Raw genomic sequence first — 10,419 nt, 5'->3', positions numbered from 1 at the left:
GGCAGAAAGGAGAGATGACATGTCACATTCTGAATTTTACACTGTAAATCCAGCTCAATGGGACTCCAGCTTGTGGACTTGGTGGTCCCAAGCCAGTGCTTGAGCAGCCAAACCGCATTGTAAACCTGGATTCACAATTGCTGGAGCCGGGTCTCTCAGCTGTGCTCATGCATCCACACTCCATGCTGCAGACCGTTTGACTCAGGTCTGTAGCTTGATCTGCGTTCACACTGCAAAATTACATGGCTTTGACCTACCCCCTAACAAGATCCTAGGATCTGGGGTCTGACCTGAATCAGACTGATTTGTAGGTGGTGAGAAGTGGCTTTGGTGCTCAAACCTGAGTCAGAACCTTGGCTTAGTGTGCAGTTTAGATGTACCCCAGGGGCACAGTTCTGATCCCACTTATCCTGACTTCAGAGGACTTGCTCCTGTTTTACATTAATGTAATTCAGATCAGAATCACACCCATACATTTCCCTGTTGGCTTTATAGTGCTAATTTAAAATCCAGAAGAAACCACAAGCAGGCTCAGAGCTAAAGCTCTATTTGGTGCAAAATGTTATAGTAACATAAGGCATCTCATGGTGGGTCAGAATCCTGGCCCAGCAAATCTATCTCCAACGGTGGCCAATGCCTGACACTTCAGAGGGCAGTTACCCTGCCTACAACTATCACAAGGTGTCTTGTCTGTACTGAGGTTTTACCCACCAGTTTAGTGGCACTGATGCAAATCCAAGGCACTAGTGTGCTGGTCTGGTGCAGCTTATTCCAGTTTCAAACGAGACTGAAGTGCACCATGGGTGTCATGGCTTTCTCTGGTGCAGTTACATCAGGGTACATAAAGATCCCTATAAAAGTAACCAGCCCAGGCACCGAATCTGCTCGATGTTCGACCATCCATTGCTATGGTGAAAAATTATGTTTTTACTTGCCGTACACAAGTAGAATTTTGCAAGGCTGGCCAAGCTTATTGTGCAATGCTATATGCAAAGGATAAGTTCCATCTGGACCTCCACCTCCCCAAGCGATCAAATTAGCCCCTGAAACATGAAATTTGATTCCCTTTGTCTTAATATGCATACCTGCAAATGCAATTACTGGTCCCTGAGTGATTTGGTTCTCTAGTAAAGCCAATTAGGGTCCAGAACCTCTGGCAGCAGTGAATCCCCTCAGCTGCCCGCAGACTGTGTGAAGCCCAGTTTGCATTTACTGCTATTTGTTCTAAATTTACCTGCCATTAATGATGCAATTATTACAAGCAAAGACAACAAAGAGGCTCAAAGTCCAGGGGTAAAATAAAGAGAAAAGAGTCTAAGGCAGGACATGGAATGCAGGCCTAAACAGCCAAGAGAAATGGAGCAAGGGAGAGCAGTGGTGAGAGTAGAGGCCTAATCTCCACAGGTAATGTCCCACCCAGGTGGTGGTAGGTACCCCTCAAGCACCTTTCTGCATCCAGTTCTATATTGCTTGATCCAAAGTGCCCCGAAGTCCATAGGAGCCATTTCACTGACTTCAGTGGAATTTGGATCAGGCCCAAAATTACAAAGGGAAGCTTAAGGGGTTTGTAACATTCTGACTAGCTGTACAAATGCATAGGGTCGTGTAGTGTGTGTGCAACGTTCAACTCACCAGGAATGGGAGGAGAGAAATTGCAGCACCTCCCACTGACTTTAACTGGAGTTGTGGGTGTTCAGGCACTTCTGGCAACCAGCTCCTATCACTTGCATTGATTTAACTAACTGGATTTCTAAATCAGTTTAGTTAAATCAATGCAACCCTTTTTGTTGTCACTTTTAAACTGAACAAAGGTTTCTTTGTGTTCATAGGTTCCGACTCCATGGGTGCTTCAGGGCTGGAGCACCCATGGGAAAAAATTAGTGGGTGCCCAGCACCCACTGACAGCCAAGCTCCCCATGCCTTTGCCTTGCCTCCCCCTGCACCTTCTCCCCTGAGCGTGCCTGGTCCCCGCTTCTCTGCCTACCTCCCAGCGCTTGCCACCACCAAATAGCTGTAGCAAGCTCTGGAGGGAGGGGGGGAGGAGCGTGCTCAGGGAGGAGGTGAGGCTGGAGCAGAGACTTGGGGAAGGGGTTTGAATGGGGGCGGGAGAGGGTGGAATGGGGGCGGGGACTTTGGGGAAGGGGTTGGAATGGGAGTGAGAGGAAGTGGGGCAGGGCAGGGGTGGAGTTGGGGCAGAGACTTTGGGGAAGGGGTTGGAATGGGAGTGACAGTGGGCGGGGCAGGGGTGAAGTCGAGTTGGGGCTGAGGGCAGAGGGGGGGTCGAGCACTCACTGGTGCCAGTAGAAGACTGTGCCTATGTTTGTATTGATTTAGCTTCATTCAGTATAGGTATAAGCCAGGCTTTATTAATGCCCTGACCCCTTGAGTATGAGCATCCTATTTAGAGGTACTGATCGAGGTGAAAATTAGAGGTGGACTAGGAATCTGTACAGGTATGTGGCTGAGCTGTGTTTGATTTGGTTCTCATCTACCATGCCTGCAGGTGCTGGAAAGTAGCACGGTAGCATACTCAGTCCCATGGTGACAGTCTCTGACCATGGCCAGCACCAGCTGCTTTGGAGAAAGGCACAAAAAACCCTGCAGCAGACAGTGATGGGATAAACTGTTCCCAGGGAAAGAGGCCTCTGAATCCCCAGCAGTTAGAGGTTGGCTTATGCCCGTAAGCAGAGGGTTTATAGTCCTTCACAAACTCTTCAGGATGTGTTTCCCTTTAGTATTTACTGTCATTATTATAACATAAGGGTGGCCAATCCAGGGATGAAGCTGATCTCTCACATGTGGTGAGGCAGAAGGGATCACACCGTAAGTCATTGGTGAAATAGCTGAAAATGGAGGACAGGGCAGTGCAGGGAATGGTTCCAACAGGAGAAAATGAAAAGCAACAGATCAAAGGGTTGCTGTGAAGCTAAAATCATCTCTGAATAACTCCTTGCCAGGGAACACTCTGAATCATTAATTACAAGAACAAATAGACAATGGTTCTACTTTTTCACACCACTTATGCTATTTCTTTATCCTCTGAACTTCACTTACCTTGGACCACAAAAGGTGGGTAAGGTTCACTTTCTCTTCAGAGTTCATTTTGCTTCCTGTCTCTCATGCACTAATGTAAAATCATTGTGCGTGGCTTTATAACAGTGAGTGGGAGTCTTTCCACTGGAAAACCCCCCTGATCTGATGCTTTCAAACACAATCATGAACATGTTTTCAGTTCATATTTAATTTTAAATCAAACTTTTTTTGTTTTTTTGGTCCTTAAATAGTTGTCTCTTTTAAAATCGCCTCCAGCCTCTGCTTAAGTATTCTATAAAATGCTTTTCCAACGCTGGAGGCTTCCCTTCTTCACCCACAGCTCTGACTGCATACTTTGACTTTAGTTCCAAACCACTGTTGCCAATATCCCTTAATCCTGAACCAGATCCCTCTACGCTCCTGAAATTTAGCCCCTTCCTCCTCCTTGGCACCTCAGTCCAGATCCAAGCCCTCCCTGCTGCCAGTGCAGCTCAGGCCCAACCAGCAGCATATTATCACCTAGGCTGACAAGGCCTAGTCCTACGGTGGCAAATTTGCAGGGGCAGCAAATTTATAACAGCAGCATTTTTGTAGTCGGGGCATCAGTGACACCGCGATTCTACCAATCATAGCGCGTATTGAAACCACCAATGACAATGCAACGCCATTTAGTAAACATACTCGCGAGAATCCTAAACGTTAATAATATGATCGGAAGGAAGAAATTAAGTGGTTCTCAGTTTTGGATCCATGTGCGGTCCCGTGCTATAAGTGAAATCACGCTATACAGACAGGCGTTCAAGCGAGGGTCCGCTGGACTTGTAATTTTATTTATAATAAAACTTGTAAATGTTCAGTTATTTTAATGATATTTAGATTCATTTTAGTTCAAACAAATTTGTAAAAAAACTAAAACAAGTTCATATGGGGCCGAGGGTGGCAATTATTTCGGGGCCTAAGGGCAGCAAAATCATTAATCTGCCACTGATCCCAACCTGAAGCTCCCTACTACTACTGGTGCTCTTCAAAGTTCAACTAGAAAGGTCTTCTACATTTCCTGTGGCATCCCCACCTCAACCCTCCTCCTCCAGCTCTGTGGGTTTTCCCTCTTTTCTCATTCTATGAGGCCATGTGGTCTAGCTCAGGGATTCTCAGCCTGTCGGTTGCAACCAAAACTGGGTCACCAGAATGCGACAAAGGGTCTCATGAGAAGCCGGAGGGAAGCGAGGAGTGTTGCAGAGCCAGCCTCATGCTTGTCCTGCAGCAGTAGTCCCATGGAGCAGGCTGGGCTCGGCATCCTGCTCCAGGCGTTGCGATCTGGCACCTGCGGTTGCAGCGCTGCTCAGCTTTGGCCCAGCAGCCCCTTGGTCATGCATCAGGTTGCAATTCCGCTCACACAAATTTGGCCCAGTTGGGGCCAAATCTGAGCAGTGCTGCTACCTCAGAGCCCAACCCACCCTGGGGGACAGAAGCTACAGGGAGTCACTGCTCTGATACAGTGCACTTAGTACTTATTGCGTTAATGTGTAATTAATAAGACAGATTTTATTTGTACTCAAGCAATTGATTGGGTCATGACAGGACACTATTTACAAATGAGTCCTGAGCCAAAAAAGGTTTGAGAACTACTGACCTGGTTAACTGGAACTAGGACCCAGAAACTCTTAGGTTCTAATCCCAGTTTTGCCTCTGGCTGCTGTGTGACCGTGGGCAAGAAACTTTACCTCTCCTTACCTCGGTTTCACCATTTCACCTCTCTACCTTACAAGAGACTAATTAGCTGATGTTAGTACTTTGGGTCTTCTGTGCATTGTTCAATCTACGGTATCAACAATTGCTAGTTAATTTTTCTGAGGAACATCTTAATCATGCTACTGTCACTTTAGCCTGGGCAAAGGACCTGAGTGGGTTGTGACAGGGAAGCTCCCTAGCACAGCTCTGCAAAACAGTGGATGAAGTTGTGTCTAGTAAATACCAACAGCTTGGGAAGTGTTGAACAAAAGAAAAAAAAACCTCAATGGGTTAAAAAGAAACTGTGTTAGCTTGGTTATAGTTGTGTTTAGCTTGTGTTGTAATAAGTCAATAACAGCTGAACTGTGAGGCCAGCAGTGCAGAGGCACTCCAGAGATCGGGGCTGAGGAGGAGTTTGGGCTGAGGAGGAGCTAGGAACGGTATTGAGTGAATTAGTATGTATATGCGGTAGAGTAATTATGAATTAGGTGTTTGCACGGAAGCCTAGTCAGCGACTAAAGGTGAGTGGCTAAGAGGTTAGAGTCAAAAGGAATTATCTATAGGCACGGGGAAAACAGCCAGGCTCTGAGTTAAAACCTAGAGGGTCTTGGAGAAACCTCAGCTCAACAAGGTAGATCCAGAGTCGATGCTTAACTCTTGATGGTGGGGGCACGTGATCACCCCACGTGTCACCTCTGGGTTGAGGAGCAGCAGCAAAGCCAGCTAAACCGCCTGGGCAGCGGCAAGAGAACATCTGTCCTGCCTAGGGAGCCTCTGGCCATGCAGAGAAATCTTGGCTCGGGCAGTGGGGCAGGGAGGGCTGCCAGGCAGGGAGGGCTGCCAGGCAGGCAGTTTGTGCCCCAGCTCCCAAAGCACGGAAAGTCAGGGGCTGCAGTGAGCTGGGCAGCTCCCACCAACTTCCGATCCTCTGGCTCCTGGCATGAGCTGACGGTTTTAAAATTGTGGGACTGAAAACCTCTGTGCTAAATGGAAGGCAGAAATCGAGGTTGGGGACACACACACATGCATTGCCTCTTTTTGTAGATCAACAGCAGTTGAGTTAGATTAAGGATACACTTACTGTAAATATGAGGGGACCCAGAAAAATACCATTCCAGTACCAGCAACTCTGGGCTCTGAGTGGATAAATGAAAGAATGAAGCAACACAGAGCTAAAACATAGTGAGAGTAGACAGATGATTTTCGTTAGAGGTGACCTATCTTCCAGTAACAGGATAGTGCAGTAGAGGTGGGGCATGATTTCTCTCATACAAAGAAAAAGTTTCTCCTGGAAAAAATGGGCCCTAGGGAGTGTACTAAGTAGCCGGGTAAGATAGTTGACGGTGGCAGGGAGTTCTGTCTTTAAGTGTATGAGTGGCAGGGTGTGTGGCCTCTTTAGAGCCCCACTGGAGTAATGTTGTTGGGCCTCACAAGACAGACATTGCTGGAAATCTTTTATTTACTTTAGGAATTAAGTTGCTGGTAAAAAGTGTCAGCGAGATCTAAAGGCTGGAGTCCTTTATCTAAACAGGTACAGTGTGATCGTTGACAGTGCAAGCTTCCCTGTGCTGCCCTGCCACTGTGCCTCAACTTGGAGAAAACTGCTTCTGGAGGTGAGGGGAAGGTAGTTCAGCCTCCATGCCCATTTAGCCCTTGGCCTCTGGGGGTGCTAATGGTAATGCATGTGTTTGTGAGGTGGGCGCATGGCCCCTGGGAATTGGACTGAAACCACCAAGGCACTTCCCGTAAGCCACCAATCAACCATCAGGCATTAACACCTGTTATCACTGCCACCCTGGGCCAGATCTGAACCAAAGAACTAGTTGCGGAAGGAGTTTCTCTATCAGGATTTAGCCCTGATGGGCCTTAGCATTGCTCATCGCTAGGTCAAAGTTTTAAGCAAGCAATCTTCTAATTGTACATGGGAGTGCTGTGATTGAGGTCTCGTTTTGCACTGACATGTTTAAGGGACCGAGAATTTCAGGAAGGGTTTGCTCTGCTTTGAAGGAGGATCAGACCCCTCTGTGGGATCTTGCTGCTGGGAATGTTTAGATTGTTTTTTTATTTTTGTCCTTTGCAGCTGAGAAAACAATTTAAAAACTGGACAAATAGTCTCAGTCCCTGCATGTGGCCTGTTCGTGAGAGTGGAAGGAGGACAAATCACAGGGGAAAGTGTAGCAGGTTCATGGTAGCATCCCATAATAAATATTGTCAAACCGGAATGCTAATCTCTTGAAGCTCTTATCTATATTAGCTGGCTTGCCTTCAAGTTGGCTGTGTATCTGGGACTGGGTGCCAGGAATCCTGGGTTCTACTCCCCACTCATCCCATTGTGACAAGTCACTTAACCTCTTCAGTCTCAGTTTCCCCCACTTTAAAAACAGAGAAAATATTTAACTACTTCACAGAGAAGCTGTGCGGCTTAATATTTGTAAAATGCATTGAGGTTCTTTAGCAGCAGGTGGTATAGAAGGGGGAAGTATTCTGTTTTCATCTGACACGTTCTTCTTTTGTGTTGCCTTTTTGCTAATATAATGAAAGAATTTAGGGGCTGGCACGTTTGTGAAAAGAATCAATATTAAGCAAATATTGCAGAATATTAATGGGACATGAATTATTAGATTACCAAAGTAAGTTCTCTCTGCCATGAATTTAAAACTCACCATTACACTCAGCCAACTGAGGATCAGAAACAATACCATGTGATCTTATATGGCCAGTGAAATCTAATCAATACAGCCTAGAGTTAAAATAGTGAATACTTGCAATGACCTATTTGACAGATTGGCCTTAATCAAAAATGTTATATTTGATGAAGAATAGAAATTCTGGTAAGAGGCAACTATACGAAAATGTGGTTTTAAGGACAAACTTAGTTTACTTCAATCTCTCACCAAGGGGGGTGGGTGAGTGGAGACTGCTTCATCCTGGGTTCTTCATTAAAAGGTCATAAACTAAGATGTCTTCTTGCAGAAGATGTGATGTGGCAGGCTGTGGTATGATGGACCAGGAAATGCTTAAGAACCAAGATCAAGGGGATAATTGTGACCCAGCCCAAGGATAATTTCCCATAATTACTTGGCAAGTAATTTTAATTAAAGAAATTTGAGAAAATTCCAATCTGAGCATGGACAATTCATAAACAGAAAGAGGTGAAAATTCCTTAAATAAAGCATTCATTAAGAATTATTCAGTTTGCTCTCATATTGAACCTCGGGATCACATTGGCTTTATTTCCAGCATCTGGCACTGCAAATTCGTGTCTGATTTTACCAGCTACTATTCCTCCAGGTTTTTTTAAATCTAGGACAGTAAGCTAGTGAGTCTGATGTAGATAAAGAAAGCCAAAAGTAAGTCTATTCAGACTTCTCTTCTTTAGCCTGGTTTCTTGTGTTAATTACAGTTTCATGAACAAATGACTCTCAGTTTTCCTAAATAGATTGTCCAGTCAAGTACGCAGACCACAATGCCACCAGTCCAATTTATCCACATTATTTTAATACATGAATGAACAAGCTTATATTCACAGTTGGTTTTTAGTTGGACCCAGCATCTTCTAATGGGCATTGAAACAGAGCGCTGATTTGTGGCAGAAAAAAGGAAGACGCAGGTCTGGTTAGCACAGCTCAGTGACTACATCTTTTATTGTATGAAAAGGAAGGGGACGTAGTTAAAAATTTCTTGGTGGTGTCATTTTAACTGAGGCCTGTACAAAGAAAATATAGGTGAAAGTAGTTAGGAATAGTCCTCAGAAACAATAAATTAGGTTTGTGGACATAATTGGATACATATTTATGCAGTTTGTGGTAGAGAGGAAAGACAATCTGGAGGTTAAGACACTGGATTGGGACTTAGGAGATCTAGGTTCAGTTTCAGCTGTGCCGCACGTTTCCTGTGTGGTGTTAGGCTAGTTGGTCTTTGACTCAGGTCCCCAGCAATAAAATGGAGATAAGAATATTCCCTGGATCTGTCTTGCATGGTTAGATTGTAAGCCCTTCAGGACAGGAATGGTCTCTTACTGTGTGGGGTGGCAGGGGCTGGAGACTCTAGCACAATGGGGTCCCCATCTCAGCTTGGGCCTCTAGGGGCACTATGATAATACAAAGTTTTCCCCTTACTCTCGGTTGGCTTTTTCTCCATCTCCACCCCATGCCAGGCTTCGGGTCCTGCTAGGTAAGATGAGTAGTGATTTATTCTGTTTTGAAATGTTGGTAAAAATTGCTTGAAACACTGGTTTGAAGTGCAACCTGAGGGGCTGTAATTTTAAACAATGTTGTTGGTAATTGCAAAGGTACTGTATGTGGAAGTGAGAAGCATTTGAGCCAGTAGTCAACTAAAAAGGTGAACAAAAAGCAGCTTTGTACATTTTTTTTAATACTAAAGTGCATATTAAGCATTGCCACAAGGATTAACATAGCTGTATTTTAATGCGTCAGGCACAGAAATTCAACTAGAGAGCAGAGCTGGAACAATTTGTTCTGCTCATTGCTAGGTGTCTGTTTGAAGTGGTATGCAATAGCTCTCTGTTTCTCCCCTAGGGTGACCAGATGTCTTTTTGGGTCTTTTCCTTATATAGGCTCCTATTACCCCTCCCCCATCTGATTTTTCACACTTGCTGTCTGATCACCCTATTCTTCTCCTCTCACCGTCTTCCCACAATAACCAGTAGAACAAATCTCAGTTGATTTTACATTCCTGAAATCTGTGGTGTTTGTCCATTATGTTTCCAGATATTCCTGGCTGGCATTGGTGTCTCAGACCATGTGGCTAAATATGTAGAGTTCAAGAGTTACTTCAAAACCTTAACTTGGTCTATATATTTGGTTTCACGTCCTGTTTCTTTTATTTTTACTATGAAATTTCACAGCCAACTAAAAGAAGCTACTGGTTGCTGTACATCAAACTGCACTGAGACTCCAGCAAGGGATGACCATCTGGGACAGATTGTAAACGTCTCTGCTTTGTTCAAAATCAACCAACCAGATAAGTGCACTTTTTAAGTTTTAGCCATAATATTTGTGCTCAAAATAACTCCTTAGTTTAGATTGATTCTATAAATCTTTAACCAATCCTACGTTGAATATCGGACCCACAGGCTGTGTAGTTCTACTTTCAGAGATATGACACGTACCAGACTGTAGCTGTTTCACACAAATTCGTTAGATACCGAGTAAGATCGTCCACTTGTAACATCAGTTGTATGTTGCAATTCACAGCTCAGGAGCCTTGGTGGTTGTTACTGTCCACCCCTCAACCCATAGACTCATCAGTTCCAGCAACCTGGCTGAGCCTTAGAAGACCCATGAAGTTACTCCCTGCCGTGATAAGCGATAGCAGATAATCTGGCACATCAGAGACCCAAAGAGCTTATTTTGACTTTTTAAAGCAGAGGTAGGCAACCTGCAGCCCACGGACTGCACATGATCCATCAGGGTAATCTGCTGGCAGGCTGCCAGACCGTTTGTTTACATTTGCATGGCCACCCGCAGCTTCCAGTGGCTGCGGTTCACTGTTCCCGGCCAATGGGAGCTGTGGGAAGCAGTGTGGACAGCAGAGACTTGCTAGCTGCTGCTTTCCACAGCTCCCATTGGCCAGGAACGGTGAACCACAGCCCCTGGGAGCTGTGGGTGGCTGTGCAAATATAACAAACTGTCC

This window comes from Chelonoidis abingdonii, chromosome 1, assembly GCF_003597395.2.
Source record: "Chelonoidis abingdonii isolate Lonesome George chromosome 1, CheloAbing_2.0, whole genome shotgun sequence".
Taxonomy (NCBI): Eukaryota; Metazoa; Chordata; order Testudines; family Testudinidae; genus Chelonoidis; species Chelonoidis abingdonii.
The sequence above is the reverse complement of the archived record's forward strand: the minus strand, read 5'-3'. Positions refer to the sequence as shown.